The sequence below is a fragment of the Rhineura floridana genome, chromosome 5, assembly GCF_030035675.1.
Source record: "Rhineura floridana isolate rRhiFlo1 chromosome 5, rRhiFlo1.hap2, whole genome shotgun sequence".
Lineage (NCBI taxonomy): Eukaryota > Metazoa > Chordata > Lepidosauria > Squamata > Rhineuridae > Rhineura > Rhineura floridana.
The window spans coordinates 44,726,109-44,743,833 of NC_084484.1; the positions used below are offsets into that span (position 1 = coordinate 44,726,109).

Consider the following 17,725-nt stretch of genomic DNA (forward strand, 5'->3'; position numbering starts at 1 on the left):
TAGAATAAGCTGTCACCTTAAAGCAGAGGCGAGAAGGTGTTCGGATTAATCTGTAGTATGGAGACCCCTTTTGTCATTGATATATAAATCCTGCAATGCTTGTGATTCTCTGTTGCAACAATAGTCTTGCCACCTCTACTATGCCTAGTTGTATCCTGAGAAAAGCCCAGTGTGTTCCTGTAATCCTGATTTATGCCTTAGAATGTGAGGCTGTGTTCCTGTACTGAATTCTTGAATAAAGCTTCATGCAGAAAAATCCAGTTTCCTGAGTCCTGAATTTGCTTCTTGGTTAGGACATGTAGGGCTCTTTCCATGTGATTAGAAACCCTGCTTTTCCAAGCCTTCTATTCTACAGAAAGAATGCCCTACATGCATAGTTGCTCGTGTGTAAGATCTATACACATATTAAGCTGAACACATGGAGGCTGCAAGTGGGAATCGTGCTTACCACACACCCACTCAGTGTAACATGTGAAAAGCTCTAGTGACACATACATAAATCCATGTGAACAGCAATAAGTAGGATTTATGTGAATAGAAGCATATAGGATTGCACCCTACTTTTAAAGTTTGTAAGCAAGAAAAATGGGTAACATCCAATGTTGTGCAGTTAGACTTTTCCTTCCTTTCCTCCCCCTGCAGTTCCTGGCTGTACCATCCCCAAATCTGCTACAGAGGGTCACATAAACATCTGGGATTATGAGGGGAGAATGCAGAGGAGGGGAATCTATTATGCCAATGATGTCCCTTTCACTGGAAGACGAACACCACTGGATTTCACCCGCAGAAAAAACGCCTTTCCTCATAAAGTGTTCTTTATCCTCAATGTGAAAGTCATGAAGGCAACAGCTGTCAGCGACACTACTGTCAGCATTTTAGATGTACTGAGAAAACATGCAGAGTTGGCAAGTGTAGCTCTGATGCCTGAATACAGGGCAACAAGCCAGATGCTGTTTGTACAAGCAGGTCAGTAGGACCAAAGGTCAAAGAAATATAATGCCCTCTGTGAAAACATAACATTCACTGTCTGTACATTTTTTTCTATGAAAGGCTAGAAACTCTTGTGGTTTTTGAAAGTAAGTTCTGAGTTTCTGAAGCAACAAGACTTCTATGTTACTCTAAGCCTGGTTCTGGAACATTCATCGTAAATTCAGCTATGCAGATTTTTCTAGATCCATCTGCCCAATCACTGCTGCATGTCCACCTTGGCATAAATAACGTCCCTGACATATTAACTAATGACATTTTCTGATACTGGCATCGCTGCATAAGACAAGCCTACAGCTGGAATTCAACAATGGATTCTGGCCCTGATTAAGAGCTCAGCCAATCAGAAGTAGAGGATGGAAAGTGAACTAATCATACTTTTGAATTACTGTCACCTGCCATGAGCCCTTAGGATAGGGTGTCCTCTAAACATATAAATACATTTGAATGCACATAAAGGGTACAACCACCCTTTATATTGTAGTGTCCAGGGCAAAATCATTTTTGAAGAAATTTTGTACAGTACTGTTGAAAGGGCAGGTTGCTCTTTGGGAATTATGGATGTCGCACCTAAAAATAACACACTAAAAAGTTAGTCGCAAAAAATAGAAGGACATCATCATCAGGCTTAAAACTCTTGCTTTTGTTTAGCTGAGAGATGATGTGAGACCAATTTCACCCATTCACTGGTGAAATTTGTGATAAATAGACAAGAAATCTGGTAGAAAGCAGCATTTGACAATCCATGGAGAGAGAAGGCTATTTCATTTGCAACAGCCACTGGCATTCATTCATATTTCTAACATCTGCTTCCCTAATACAAGGGAGCTTTTATTGCTATTTAGTTAAATAACTTTTCAGAGTGCTCCTGCTTTACAAACTCTTTTGGTGTTCATGGTTGATAGATATTACTACAAATGAAAATATGAATGTGAGATGTAATAAGCACTTTAAAGTTGCAGCTCCTTCTGAAAGCCAATTTAAGTAAATATATGAATGAATGGACATATGAAAGCACATGATTATACAAACATGCTAATATTCTTCACAATTGAGGGCCACTTTAAATGAGACACAGGAGGCACACAAATGGATTCTCTGGTTGGTTCCTTTCCCTCCCTGAAATGTAGGTGTGATGGGGGGATCTCCATGAATCAGAAAGCAGCTGAGTAGGGGTGTGATTTGGATCAGAAAATGATTTGCAGGGGAAGGATTAAGCACTCCTTGCTTCCCACCACTGCTCCAGCCATATTTGCAAGAGCCAGTGTGGTGTAGTGGTTAGAGTGTTGGACTAGGACCTGGGATACCAGGGTTCAAATCCCCATTCAGCCATGAAGCAGACTGGTGTCTTTGGGCCAATCACTGCCTCTCAGCCTAACCTACCTCACAGGGTTGTTGTGGGGATTAAATTAGGAGGCGGGGAAACAATGTATGCCACATGGAGCTTCTTGGAGAAAAAGTGGGATATAAATGCAATAATAAATAAATAAATAAGCCCTTGTGACTTCCTTTCAATGTAAAAAAGCAAAATAAAAGCATGAGAAGGTTCGATTGCACTCAGGACACTTTTACTTTGATTCAGTATATTGATACAATGTTTAAGCATTCTGTTGTTCTATTCTAATCTGCTTTGGGGATTTTATATAAACTGAAAAGAGGCAGTGTGGGGTAGTGGTCAGGGTGCTGGACTAGTAGCTTGAACACCAAGGTTCAAATCTGCACTCAGCCATGAAGCTCACTGGATGACCTTGGGCCAGTAACAGTCTCTCAGCCTAACCTACCTCACATGGTTATTGTGAAGATAAAAATGGGAGGGGGAGAACCATGTGTGCCACCTTGAGATCTGTGAAGGAAAGGTGGGATATAAATGTAATAATAAATAAATACAATAAATAAGAAGTGAGCTACAATGACCTTAAATAAAAAAATATTGTGTGCATTTGTCAGCTATACATAGCATTTCCAAAGAATGTACTGTATCTCAAATCTCAGTTCAGAAGTGGGAAAGCAAAATCAATCAATTCAGATTTGTTGCTTAAAACCAGGTGTGGGGAGCCTTTGGCCTTACAGATGTTGCTAAACTACAGCTCCCATCATCCCTGGACATTGACCATGCTTGCTAGGGCTGATGGGAGTTGTAGTTCAGCAACATCTGGAGGGCCAAAGGTTCCCCACACCTGCTTAAAACCATATGTCATCACATTATAAAATAAAGTAGGGGGGATAAATAAAAGCCATATGTCATCACAGCAGAAAACAGTAAAATTGAAGGGGGGTAGTACATATAATACAACAAATGTAATTGAAAAATAAAACAGAATTAAGTATAATCAATAAAAAGTGGATTAATAAAAGACTGGCAGTCAACCCTTCAAGTGGAATAATTACTAAGTCCACTAAAGGGATAAATTATTATAGGGTCTTAATAGCATTTTTTTTTTTTTGCTTGTACTTAGAAAATCTAGGGAAAAGAAATGAAAGTTATTATCTTGAATATATTTGAAATTCTTTCGAGAGATGAGTATAGCTACGTAGTTCCAGACTGGGGGAAGATCAGGAGAACCATTTTTTTTTTAATCTCCATGTGCATCTGCCAAATCTTCCTCTCTCCTTCTAGTTACCCTTTCAGAGCCCCTGGATCCACCTTAAACCCCCTTCAAAATGGAAGGTTCTAGTGGCAGCAGAGGCTTTTGTGATGCAATATTTCTTGATGCATATGTTTGGAGGCTTCCTCCATGAATGATGTCATCATGTCACAACAACTCAGTAGGCTTTTGCACATATTCATTGAAGAGGTCTCTGGAAGTAGAATAAAGCTGCACTGGATCTTGGGAAAGATTTGGTCTATTTAGCATAGGTCACTGCCAAATTCCATCATTTATTTATTTATTTATTTATTTTGTTGCATTTATATACCGCCCATAGCAAGTAGCTCTCAGGGCGGTAAACAGAATAGGATAAAATACATACATCATAATAATAAAATCACAAACATATAAGACACAATGAAAACAAAATACAATTAAACAAAATATAAGATGACAAAAGGATTAGTATCACAAGATTAAAAAGATAAAAAGATTAAAATGATTAAAATGCCTGGGACCATAAGAAGGTCTTTACCTGGCGCCGGAAAGATAATAATGTAGGCGCCAGGCGTACCTCTTCGGGGAGGCTATTCTACAACTCAGGGGCCACCACAGAAAAGGCCCTAGATCTAGTAACCACCCTCCGGGCTTCACGATGGGTTGGTACCCGGAGGAGGGCCTTAGATGCTGAACGAAGTGAGCGGGTAGGTTCATAGCGGAAGAGGCGTTCCACCAGGTATTGTGGTCCCACGCCATGTAAGGCTTTATAGGTCATAACCAGCACCTTGAATCTCGCCCGGAAGCAAATAGGTAGCCAGTGCAGGCGAGCCAGAACAGGAGTTATGTGAGAAGACCGACTGGTCCTCGTCAATAGCCTAGCTGCCGCATTCTGCACTAGCTGAAGCTTCCGAACTGTCTTCAAGGGCAGCCCTATGTAGAGCGCATTACAGTAATCCAATCTCGAAGTTACCAGAGCATGAACAACTGAGGTGAGGTCGTCGCCATCCAGATAGGGGCGTAGTTGGGCTACCAAACGGAGATGGTAAAACGCGTTCCGTGCCACCGAGGCCACTTGAGCCTCAAGAGACAAGGAAGGGTCAAAAAGGACCCCCAAACTACAGACCTGTTCTTTCAGGGGGAGTGTAACCCCATCCAGAACAGGATGCACATCCACCATCTGAGCGGGGAAGGCGTTCACCAACAGTGTCTCAGTCTTGTCTGGATTGAGTCTCAGTTTATTAGCTCTCATCCAGTCCATTATCACGGTCAGGCAACGGTTCAGCACATCAACAGACTCACCTGAAGAAGATGAAAAGGAGAAATAGAGTTGCGTGTCATCAGCATACTGATGACAATGCACTCCAAAACTCCTGATGACCGCACCCAGAGGCTTCATGTAGATGTTAAAAAGCATGGGGGACAAAACCGACCCCTGAGGGACTCCACAATGGAGAGTCCAGGGTGTCGAGTAATGTTCCCCAAGCACTACCTTCTGGCGACAATCCGCGAAGTAGGAGCGGAACCACTGCCAAGCAGTACCCCCAACTCCCAACTCCTCAGAAGGATACCATGGTCGATGGTATCAAACACTGCTGAAAGATCAAGGAGAATCAACAAAGTCACACTCCCCCTATCCCTCTCCTAACAAAGGTCATCATACAGGGCGACCAAGGCTGTTTCAGTGCCGAAACCGGGCCTAAAACCAAATTGAAACGGATCCAGATAATCGGTTTCATCCAAGAGCACCTGGAGCTGGTTACACTACTCAACCAAGCTGAGAAACGCTAAGAGTTGCACTGTGAAAGAGCTATAGAACAGTGACAGAGGCACTTTATGGCAATAGCCTTCAACCTTTTCAGACCCAGAATCTACCCACAACCCCAAACTGTATCACAGACATAACTGAATTTCTAACCATATTTTGGAAGGTTCTATTTCACAAAAGGTGGAAACTTTTCTCCTTTTGTTGGCGGGGGGGGGTAGACAAAATTCCCAAACTTTTTGATGTGCAGGAGGATTTGGCTGACCTTATTTAATAGAGGTGTCACAGGTCCCTCCCTTTTTAAAAACTTTGGATGAAAAAGGCTCACATGCCATGATTGCCTGGATCCAGTGGAAGATGTGCTGGACCCTCCTAATCCTGCTATGATAAAGCTACAGTAATACTCATTCTTCCAGTGTATCTGATTCCATCGCTCATTCTCTGTGTCTTCCTAAACAAGCAAAAGTAAGAAAATTGTGTTCCTTGTGCAACCCATCTTCAGTCGGGGTGTAACTTACTTGAGCTGCCCCCCTGCCCATAGATGGATGCTTTATAATTACTCACTTAGCAAGTTCATTTGCAGTGTAGAGTTAACAGATGGCCAGTCATGAGATTGCAAAACAAATATTAATTTTCATTTCTCTGTTGGATTCCTTCAAAAGAAATTAGCTAAGCTGTTTTCATAAAACAAAAGGAGTAAATTTGAAATATGGCTTTAGAGAATTTCTTTTGTGGTTCAGGTTCATTTTTTTAAAATGCATTGGTCGTAGGATAAATTAATGCATTTCATAAAATACCAGCACTTAATTTTGTTTAAAGTTAAGTTAAAGAAGATCAAAGGGGGAAATCAGACATAAGAATTCAGAAAAGTAAGTAAAGCATTGTTTTTTTGTAATACATTGGTTCCAAAGGAGAAGGGCTGGGTTGAAAGGAGCCCTTCTGCTCACAAAAGGATTCCTTTGGATCCAGTACACAGGTAACCCTCTGAGCAACTTCCATCATCATATAAGTGGACTTCTACTAGCACAGTGGGACTTCCCCTTCTTCTATATCCCCCACACCCTCCATTTGCGGAGTGCTCAGGAGGCTGCAGGGTGAGGAAGGAAAGAAAAACCCCATTGCGCTAGTAGGAGTTCATTTTGCTGATGGATGGCAATCATTGGATGTCACCCTCTCTTAATAATTTGGGGTAAAATGTATCCTGGCAGTAGAAAGAAAAGAAAAGAAGCTAAAATACTTATGTACTATGTTCCAGGCATTCCTCAATGAGTTGCCATGCAATGTTTCAGGGGCTCCTCCACCTTTTAATACAGTGGAAATTCAATATTCAATAGAGTGGCTTCGGCCAGATAGGCGGCCTAAAAATTAAATTATTATTATTATTATTATTATTATTATTATTATTATATGTTTATTCTAACAGCATTTGGGGTCAGTTCTGCAACTATTGGACTGATTGAGAAAACTGGAAAAAACATTCACATAAAGTGCCAAGTGTCAAAGTACTCTAACTCTCATAAAATTAGTTATTCTTTATGACTACAGATGCATGACTTTCCATTTATTGTGAGAAGGAGCATCGAGGGTGAAAAAAACAATATTTTGTTTATTGTCATAAGAAATAAATTACTCGCTTTCCTAAATGTCACAGCAAACAGTATTAGGGGTCTATGGTACCCAAGAAATTTACAAAAACTTGCAGAAACAATATTTTTTTCAGTTAAAACCTTCCTTGTGATCCAGTAACTGCTTCCCCCCACCCCATCACAGCTATCTGCAGAGTTCATGTTGTGTAATACTTACTGATTATGCTGTGGGGGTCATTTTGATCCCCAACTGAATCTGCAAATGCTTGCAAGCAACTTACACCCTGATCTCAGTACTTTATGCCCACACTTAATGCCAACCCTCAATCCAGGACCTTTGGATTACCCCTTTCCGATGTTTGCAAAAGGATTGAGGGTTGCCTCAAGCATCTTTATAACCAGCTAGCCCCAGCTAGGCCAGACTGTGGTTGGAAAACTGGCAACACATTTACAGGGTTCTGAATGCAGTATAACAACCAGTGTGTTCTTCACCAGTGTACCATTAGCCAGACAATTTGCTAAACCAATTGAAATTAATGAATCTAAGCTAGTCATGTCTATGAACTTCAATGGGTCTACTCTACATAGGACTAGCATTAAATACCACCCCAAGCAAACAAGAAGATCCCTGAGAGTTCCTTGGCCACAAATCACAGCAACATTTTTGGTTTTCAGGAAGATTTAACAATTATAGATTTTATGCCAAAGGAAGGACAGCTGTTCCACTTTCTTCCATGAATCACGATGCAGCAATCTCAGACAACAAACCCAAGCCCGTGATCATTCTTTCTCTCTATACTATATTTTTGTAAGCCCTTAACCCATCATGCTGCAGTTCACATGGCCACAGACAAGTGGCACTGTGAACTGCAGCGTGACAGAGCTGCACTGAGCTCAAGGCTGATTGGGGGGAGAGAAAGGCAGGCAGGTAGGGCTGCAAGAATTCAAGCTGCAACTACCCCAGCTCTTGTGAGCAGAATTAAGGTGGGCACAGATGCCCACTATGCCCACTATGATTCTCCTTACCCTTTGACCTTCCATTGCCTGCTACCCTGTGCCCATCTCTCAAGGAGCAAAGAACTCACATTGGGAGCCAGGACAGGGTAACAGGCAGCAGAGGGCTCCCTTTAAGATGGGAGAGGCCCACCAGGCCTCTCTTCCTTCCTTGACTGCAAAGTAAAAGAGGCTGCATTTTTGTTATTGGAGATCATGGGGGCTGTAATTCAGTGAATGATTGATATTAAAGGCAATCAGTGTGATGGATACCCGATGAAGTTTTAAAATCACACAGATCTCACAAGGAAGTATAGTCAGGTTACTGGAAGAGACAAATGCCCTCCATAATGAGCACTGCTTACCACTAGGATGTTTGTGTGTCCTACTTTACAGAGGGCAATCTTCTGTTTGAAGGGCTGTCAGAAAAGTGCCCTCTATTTTGAAGGAGTCCTGTATTTGATGGGCCGTCCTAGTCTGATTTAAAGATAAAGAATCCTAAGAAGGGAGAACAGGAGCTGTGAAATTGCCCATCAACAGTTAGCACCAGTACAGGATACTGAGCAGGCACACAGGTCACCTGATCACCATCTTCTCCACTATAGTAAGATATATTGCATTTCTCTTTAAATTATCTACTAAATATTTTGGAAAGTTGCTTGTTACCTGTGCATTTGAATACCTCTTAAGATACCATCACCAAATTTTGCATGATGGTTGCTGAGATCAAGGAGCAAGTTTTTGTCTATGTTTGGATACAATTGGATGCCATTTTGAATCTTTCTGAACCTTTCACAACTACACTGATTTGAACCACTGATTCTAAAACTACACTGCTTTTTGGCTTCTTAAAATTCCTGAGCAATGCTGGTTGCAAGACTGCTAGTAAGTTGTAATTTTTAATTTGTATCTATATAAATGCAAATATATATGCAAATATTTTTCTTGCATTCTTTTTGGTGATGAAATTCCTCTTCTTGGCTACCCTACTTATCACTAGTACTCCTGTACATTCAAGCAAGGAGTGAACAGTGGACTAGCAAGGAGATCCAGTCTTCCAGTTTACCATCCCAAGTGAATTGCAAAGAAGAGGCAGGAACGGGAACACAGTATGAATCTCAATCTTACTACCATTGCTGTCATGATTTTTCAATCCTTTATGAAATGTAATTTCCTGCTGCTTGGTACTGCATCTTCCACTTATGCAGCAAACTTGAGAAACTCCAAAGCGTCTGCTAATTGAAGCTAAATGTTATTACTGCATGGTTTGATGAAGGCCATTTTTTAACATGGACAATGAACAGCCACCAGATAGGCTAAAATGTCCAGTCTGGGGAAAAATCAGATGCCTTTTCTAAATTGCTGTATTTTCCTAAATTACATATTGTTGTTGGATTTCAAATAATAATAAATGGCAAACATTAAGTTGAATATTTTATCACAGGAAAGTAAAATGGACGATCTTGATAGTCCTACCTTATCTAAAGATGTGCAAATGAGCTAACACAGCATTGTGTTAAAATGTGTAACATATTTTACATATGTTACGTATTTTTAAGCTTTCCATAATTTCTATGACTCTAAAATGGACAACAAAATTAGAAATGAGGGTACCAATCATGCCTATGCTTTGGTTACTTACATCTAACTGATGTAGATAGGAGTTAAGAAGTATAACTGTTAGCAGGGCTAAAGCCTGGGTTTACTTATGTTGATTTTTGAAATTTTAGGAAAATCTAAGTTGTCATATCGCAAGTTATTGCCACAATGCATTTCACGAAGGTATTGCACTGGATCCCAGCTATAGAATGAATGAGTTATCCAGTAGATTGATTTATGGCATTCAATATCTTTTACAATTCAAAAACAAAAAACTGGTCTTCAGTAAACTCCTGATCGGAAAGATGATGTATGATTCATGCAAAGCACCACAGAAATTGCTGCTTACTTCTTGACATTTTGTTCTATACTTTAATTACATTGACAAAGGAAATGAACAAATCCCTTTCTTTAAGAAAGGCATAGACACTTGCCAAGGAAATGTTGTTAGATTAGGCCCGACAGCAAATAAAGAAGCGCGAGAGATTGTGAGAGGCTGCAGGAGGATTTAGATAAATTAAATAGATGGGTTAATAGATGGCAAGTGCTATTTAAACCAGATTAACATGAATTGGTGTTTAGGCATGATAAGGACCATTTAAAAAAAACACCATTAATTTGAATTATTCTTTGGAATATTGGTAAAAGACAAAATGAAAATTTGAAAACAAACTATCAAGTTGTGTACTCTGTAGCCAGTATGCACATACAAGTGAGATATGTGGTTTTCCTTGCTGGTACAGACAGACCAGGGTTCGAATCCCCACATAGCCATGAAGCTCACTGGGTGACCTTGGGCCAGTCACTGCCTCTCAGCCTCATGAAAACCCTATTCATAGGGTTGCCATAAGTCGGAATCGACTTGAAGGCAGTACATTTACATTTTTATCTAATATATGCATTTTCCAGAAGAAAATGGCTTCATATCTAAGATTATCTTATCCATGGCTTCAGCTATTCCATTTCTTGTTGACCATAGTTAATTAACATTTGTCAGCAATGAAGAACAGGAATGAATAGGGTTGGGTGTATTCCACATTGGCACAATCACACTACACAAGCCCATCATTTTCTGTTTGTCATAAAGTTCAGCACTGTAGGATTCTCAGCTTAAAAAAAAAGAAAACATTTTTCTTGCTCTTCCCAGCTCAGTGGTTAAAAAGCACAGTGTTTGCGTTTGTGCTTGGAACAGGCCCCATGGGCACAAGTTCTAAATCAACATTATGTCATGCTGAAAGGGATGGAGGTGGCATGCCTCTATACAGTTTTAAGGAGACCCACAGTTGAGTGCAGGGGTAGCCAATGTAGTGCCTTCCACATGTTGCTGCAGTCCAACTCCCATCAGCCCTAGTCAATGTGGCCAATGGTTAGAGTTTATCAGAGTGGTAGTCCATTCAAGGGCACCACATTGATTATCCCTGAGTGATAGAACACATGCTTTGCATGAAAAATATCCCCCAACTGCATCTGAAAGGATCAGCCTGAAACTTTTGACAGCTTTTGCCAGTTATAGTAGACAGTACTGGACTAAATGGGTGAATGGTCTGACTCCATGGCAAAGTAATTATTTATTTATTTAGACACTTTATATTCAAGGAATCTCAAAGCTATGTACAGAAAATAAAAATCAGATCAGAATTTTAAAACATTGTACAAAGCAGAGGTCCAGTAACATACAAAAGAATATCAAAAACATGTACAAAATAGAATTCAAACACAATACCACCACCCCTCAAATTAATATAAAATATCAACTATAGAAATCAGATACAATATAAACAAATCTCAAAAAAACATACAAAGTGGAGGTCAAATAAGATACAAAGAAATTAAAACAAAATCCCAAACAACTAAAAAAATCCCACAAAACCATAAATAAATCTCAAAATTACACTGTCCTTAACTGTGTAGTTCTGCCTTTGAGTGAACACACATATATACACACACACACATAGAGACTGCCAGGGTGAGCTGTTCTGGATTGGGACCCTAGCATGGTCCCCCAAGCAGGTACCCCCTGCTGCATCCCTGATTTGGAATGGGAGCCCTGCACCTGCACTGCCACACTGCCCAGTCCAGATTGGAACCACAGTGGGAATCAAACAGTTAAAGCCCTCTATGTGCTATGGTCCCAATCTGGACGGAGCTGCCCACACTGGCAATTTGTGTATATGTGTGGGGAAAACACCCTGCACTGAAGAGCAAAACTAGCCAGCTAAGGTAACTTCATAAGGTAACTTCATAAGCTTGAAAATGTGTGGCAATACCTGATGGCTTCTGTATCACCAGGATTTTCCATGGGCAGTGGATTGATTAATTGATTATTTATTTATTGAATCTGTATCCCACCCTTCCTCCTGAAGGATCCCAGGATGGCAAGCACATCAGCAAAACATTTTAACAAAACAAAACCATTCTAAAAACACATGCAAAACCATTATTGTATCCTGTGATCTCTGGTTTGCCAGGAACAGTCTTCTTCAGCCATCAAATACATGAATAAGCAGGAATGTTTTTGAATTCCCCCTGAAAGTCAATGAGGGAGGCAGATGCACCTCACTGGGGATGGCATTCCACAAACAGGAACCACCACTGAAAAGGTCCTATCATGGATCAACACCAACAGGGCACCTGCTGATCATAGGGTCTGAGATGGTTGATACTCTTTTAAGTACTTAGGTCCCAAGCCATTTAGGGCTTTATATGCTTTCTATACTAATACTAACACCTTGAACTGGGCCTGGTAACTCACTGGCAGGTAGTGCAATGCTTTCAGGACTGGTGACACATGGTCACATAGGGCTGCTCTACTTATCAGTCTAGCAGCCATATTCTGCATTAGCTGCAGCCTCCAGACCATCTTCAAGCCAGCCCCATATACAGCACTTTATAGTAGTCCAGACAGGAAGCCACCAGAGCATGGACAACTGAGGCCATAATATGTTAGTATACTACACGTACTAACCTCCCCATCGGTACCTAAAAGATAATAAACTATAAAATAATGCTGGCCAAATGCCCTTAATTTCTGCACTCTCTCTCTCTCTCTCATTGTAAAGACTAGGTGGAAGAACCTTGGCCCTCCAGATATTGTTGAACTACTAGTCCCATCATCCCTGGCCATCAGTCATGCTTCCTAGGACTGATGGGAGTCGTAGTTCAGCAACATCTGTAGGGCCAAAGCTTCCCCACTCCTGGTACAAACAGTCCTGGACTTTGTGATGTGCAGCTGCTTTTCTCATTCTTAAGTGACAGTAACACCATTCATACACTTTAAGGTGCATACCATAAATGTAGGGAGAAGCACGATTGTGGTGGCAAGCCTGCCCCCAACCTAAACCATTTGTATAGACCCTGTGGCATACCACTCTGTCTATGTAGTTGCTGTACACAAGGTCAGGAAACATGCTTTTGGTAATAGCACAAGGACCGTGTGGATGGTATTCTGGATATTTAAAGATTAGGTGGGGAGCTGCTGCTGCAGTTCCTCTCCCTCCCCCATTTTAGGTATGGAGGGATAAATTCAATTCAGGCAAATCTATCTAATTTACACTTTCTGTGAACCAGAACATGGCCATCTTTCAAAATTTGCACTTTTCCTGAAGCTTGCAATGCAGTTCTCCAGCCAAGTAACCTGTACAAAAGACATATACTAGGGTAAAAGTGTTCATACAAATGCATAGGCCAGATTTGCCCATCCCTGCCCTGTGTGCATTTCCTGTACGTGAGTTTGATCGTGTGAAAATTCTCCCCCCACACAGAGAGAGAGAGAGTTTGCTCCTCTCCTTCTTTCAAGATGAGATGGCACTAACCTGTCTACCAATTCATCCAGGAAGGGATGAGCGGAGCCTTCAGAAGGACTTCAAACGGTGTTTCCCTGACCATTTAGTGATGACAGTTCAATGCTTGTCTGTCCTTGGCTAGGTTTGATGATGCTCATTTGGGAGATGGTTTTGAATTTCTCATGCTTCTCTGGCAAAAGCAGCTTAACAACAACCAAGGGAAATGTTTTATATGTGTTGTGGGAAGGAGGTGTGCTGGGAAGGAAGTGTCAAAACAGCAAACGAAGTTTTGCTTATGTGATTGATTTAACAATCACAAATTTTAATCTTTCATCTTTAATGCTACTTTTCAAGCTAACATCAAGCTGAGACACTGTATCTAACATAGCCTGCTTACCCATGTGACATACAGTATCGCACATTTCACATGGCTTAATTATTAGAGGCTAAGGGCCATCCTCATGTACTTTATTCACATAATCTGCACCATTGACATATAAAGTAGAAGGTGGGCAAAGTCTATTTTTTTACATGAAAAGAGGCAGGGGGAGAGTGAAATCATCCCCTTTCCCATCCGTGCCTTGAAGTACTTTTCTTCCAGTCAACTTCACTATCAGAAGTGAGCTGAACAGGGGAGACAAGGCTTGACACACCAGAGCTCTGCAAGGTTAGATGGAAGGCGCAGGGGTTAGCTACCTTCATACATTTCCTTTTCATGTAAAAAAAATAGAAACCACCCCCATTTCACTTTCAATGTGAATGGGGTAGATGTGTGACTAAAATACATGTGGCTGCCTCATCACATCTAGTGTGGCCCTAAGATCAGTTGTGGGCTTACTTGCTTATCCACAGTGAAAAGTCTTTCCAAAGCCTAATACTTAACGGTTGCACCACAAAATAAGTGTTTAATGTGGGATATACCAACTATTGGACCAGCACAATGTCATTAACCATAATGTTAGCTAGAGGTACCACTGAATTTCTCCAAAAGCGAAATTTGAAGTCTCATTTGAGAGATCCTGATCTGTAGGATTTTTAATGAAAGTACAATTTTGTAATTTTGGTACAACTGAGGATGTTTCACGGTTCCACATCTAGAACTGCCATATTTTTCTCGGCAGAGACCTTATGCCTCACCTGCATGAGAGCCAGTTTTCACCAATGTTGCATCTCTTTGTTGAGTAATGCTTTGTCTGATACTTTTCTGACCACCATATTACCAAAGCCTCTACCCATAAAAAGGGGGCAACCAATCACATTTTGCCTAAAGCAAAAATGTAAGACAAATTTGGAGGTTCTGCTGGGCGAATTTGTGTGTCTCTACTGTGATGCAGTTACAGATAATTATAGCAGGGCAAATGTTTGGGAATAGCACTTTAGCAATGTCAACCATATTGATGAATAGAATGCTAAGGAAATATAGGCTCGGTGTTGTTACCATAAATGTTTTCTTTTTTTACATTCATATCCTGCCATTCTCCCACTGTGGAACTGAAAGGAACACACACAAGGTTCTTTTCCAGGTGATCTCCCATCGAAATACTGAACAGACGCAAACCTACTTATTTTCATTAAGGTTGCTTTGCCACATGCTTACACACTACACACCTGTTGCTAGTAAATTGTAAATGTTTCCAGCATATTTCAGTTTGTTTATAGTACTCCATGCTACTATTGTACTGTATGGAAAAATGTTAGGTTCTACTAAATGGAAGAACTTAATTTTCTGGTAGCAATGCTAAACAGGGCAATAAAAGATCATAGGCTGGAAATGGGTTTTATAGTGGTCTATATTGCTGTTCTTGCATTTTTATGTACTGCTGTATTTTGTAATTGCAATATATCGCTGTTTATGGCATATAAACATATGCAATGTTTATTGCTGTTATTGCATTTTAATATTTATTTATTTATTACATTTATACTCTGCCTTTCTTTTCATGATAGAAACCCAAGGCAGGTTACATATGGTTCCCAGGCAGTCTCCCATCCAGGCACTGACCAAACCTGACTCTACTTACCTTCAGCAGGGTGCTGGCCTCATGTGCCTTCAGACCATAGCCTTCACACCAGTAATGACCATATGTCATCATTGCATTCTTAATTTTAAAAATAAAATATTAATAATGTTAAGTTATGTTATATTGTATTTTATGGCCATATTGTTTGCCATCTTGGGTGGATATGGTCGAAAAGGCAGATTTTAAATATTTAAAATTAACAGGAAATATTTGAGGCAGACAGAATTTATTAACATGGCACAATACTGAGGTACAATACTGAACATTGTACAATTTAACATTGCCAGAGATCCCTTTGTTTAACTTTTAATTTATATAATCAAACACACAAGCACACACAAGTTTAGGGATCTCTGGCAATATATGATAAATTAGTACTAATCATGATTCAAATAAGGACCAAAGTTATAGCCAGCAATAGAAGCTGAGTATTTAAATATGTTTTGCAGAGTCAGTAGAAGGTTGTTTAGTGGGGCGAGGGGTGGCTTTCATACTCCAGACATACAAGCAAGAATAAAGAGGTTTTGGAGTCAATGGAAAATGAATGCCAAGTTTACATTCTAAATAAACCCATTAATCTTGCTGAGAATCATCAGTGAACCAGAAGAGCACAGGTAGTAATGGCAATGGTACAAACAGATGAAGAGAATAAGAAAGGAAAAGGAAGAGGGTAATAATCCACTATTTTTTTAAATTTAATCTACTTATTGGAACATTCAGTATCTATATGTCTTAAACTATATTACACATGAGGCTTTACTTATATATGCAGATATATTGGGAAATGTTGAGATGTGAAAGCAGGGGTGTAGTCATCCACGGTCTTGTGGTGTGTGTCTTAGACCCTTTACAGTAGGGCTCCGCTTATACAGCGGGTTAGGGAGCAGGCCCCCGCCGTAAAGCGGAAATCACCGTAAAGCGGAACCCATTGACTATATGGGTTGCGCTGCGCGAAAATGACCCCAAAATGCCGCAAAATGGCAAAAAACTGCAAAATTGGCTTTAAAATGGGGAATTTCCCCTAATTGAAAGCCGCCGCATCAGCGGAACGCCATAAAGCGGAACGCTGTAAAGCGGGGCCCTACTGTATTTTTTTAGTAGCAGGATCTCTGTGTCTTCAGCATCCTATGAGCCAATCAGCATGAAAGGAGAGCCGCTAAGAAGACTTCTAGCGTGCTTCCTTGTTTTTTCCTGCTGATTGGAGCCAATCAGAGTGAAAGGAGGTGAGTCAGCCACTGAGAAGCCACTCTTCTCAGTAGTTAACAGACGCCCCTTTCATGCTGATTGGCTCCTCGGGATGTCTGTTATTGTGAGAGAAAGCATTAACAAGGATAGAGAAGCAGAAAGCAGTATTCAAATCTGGCCAGTTTATTCTATAATATTAGGTTGTATAATGTTAGAAAGGGTGTGGCCGTGAGGGGGTTTAGCTGTGACTATCATGAAGGGACCCTGCGCTTCCAAATTTGCCACTACACTACTGCATGAAAGCCATGCAGAAGTCTCCCTTAGCACTTCTACGGTACACATAACAAGCTTTTCTAGCTAGATGAAAAGGTCTCTGCCTTAGGTGTTCATTTTGTTTTAAAACCTACCTTCAGATGTTTTTGTACTGTCTTTAAAATTATTGTAGCTGTTTTTATGGATATGTCTGTATATCGCCTTGTGACATGTATGTGGAAGGCAATTCACAAATTGATTAATAATAATAACGTACACACAGGAATTACACCCTACCCGCAGATGTAGTGCGGAAAGCCACTGCCAGTCAGAGTAGGCAATACTGGGCTACATGAACAAATAGTCTCACCTGGTATAAAACAATTTCCTGCACTTATTTTCTCAGGAAAAGCACACCATGTTAGCAAACGCCGGTTTGTATCTGTTCTTCTTTCTAATGTTTGTGTCTAATACAGAATACTCAAATTCAACCCAGGCTATGTCAACTTTCAAAAAGATGTATCAGTATAGATGGGGATGAAAGAATCATGATTAAATCAAGGCAGCCCTGATGATGTTAGTTTTATCAATTTATATTTTAATAAGGAAGAAAAACCTCAAAGAAATTCCTGGCATTAATGAGGAGATTACTTGCAACAATGGTCTATACTGAGTTAAAAGTACCACCAACTCATATCAGTACTAGAGGGTTTGATAGTAAACCAGATAGGGTGGCCATCACCTGTGAAATGCAACTCACATAGGCAGTAATCCAGAACACCAATAAATCCCACTGGGATTTAAGCAGCCTAACTGTGTGCTGGATTAAAACTTTAACCAATTTTACCTTTATATTTCCTAAAAGATAACCTTCACCATCGTTAGTAATGTTGGAAAAGTATTTCCAATTTCTTACATTTAAGCATATAAACAAGACTGGAAAGAATGTTAACTTTTTAGCAGGGATGTC

The 17,725-nt window shown here is 40.3% G+C and overlaps 1 protein-coding gene across 3 annotated transcripts in view; it reads left to right on the forward strand.

Moving 5' to 3' along the window:
- ITGBL1 (integrin subunit beta like 1) overlaps window positions 1-17,725 on the forward strand; it is a 256,018-nt gene that overhangs the window by 25,471 nt on the left and 212,822 nt on the right. The gene's annotated exons all lie outside the window — the stretch shown is intronic.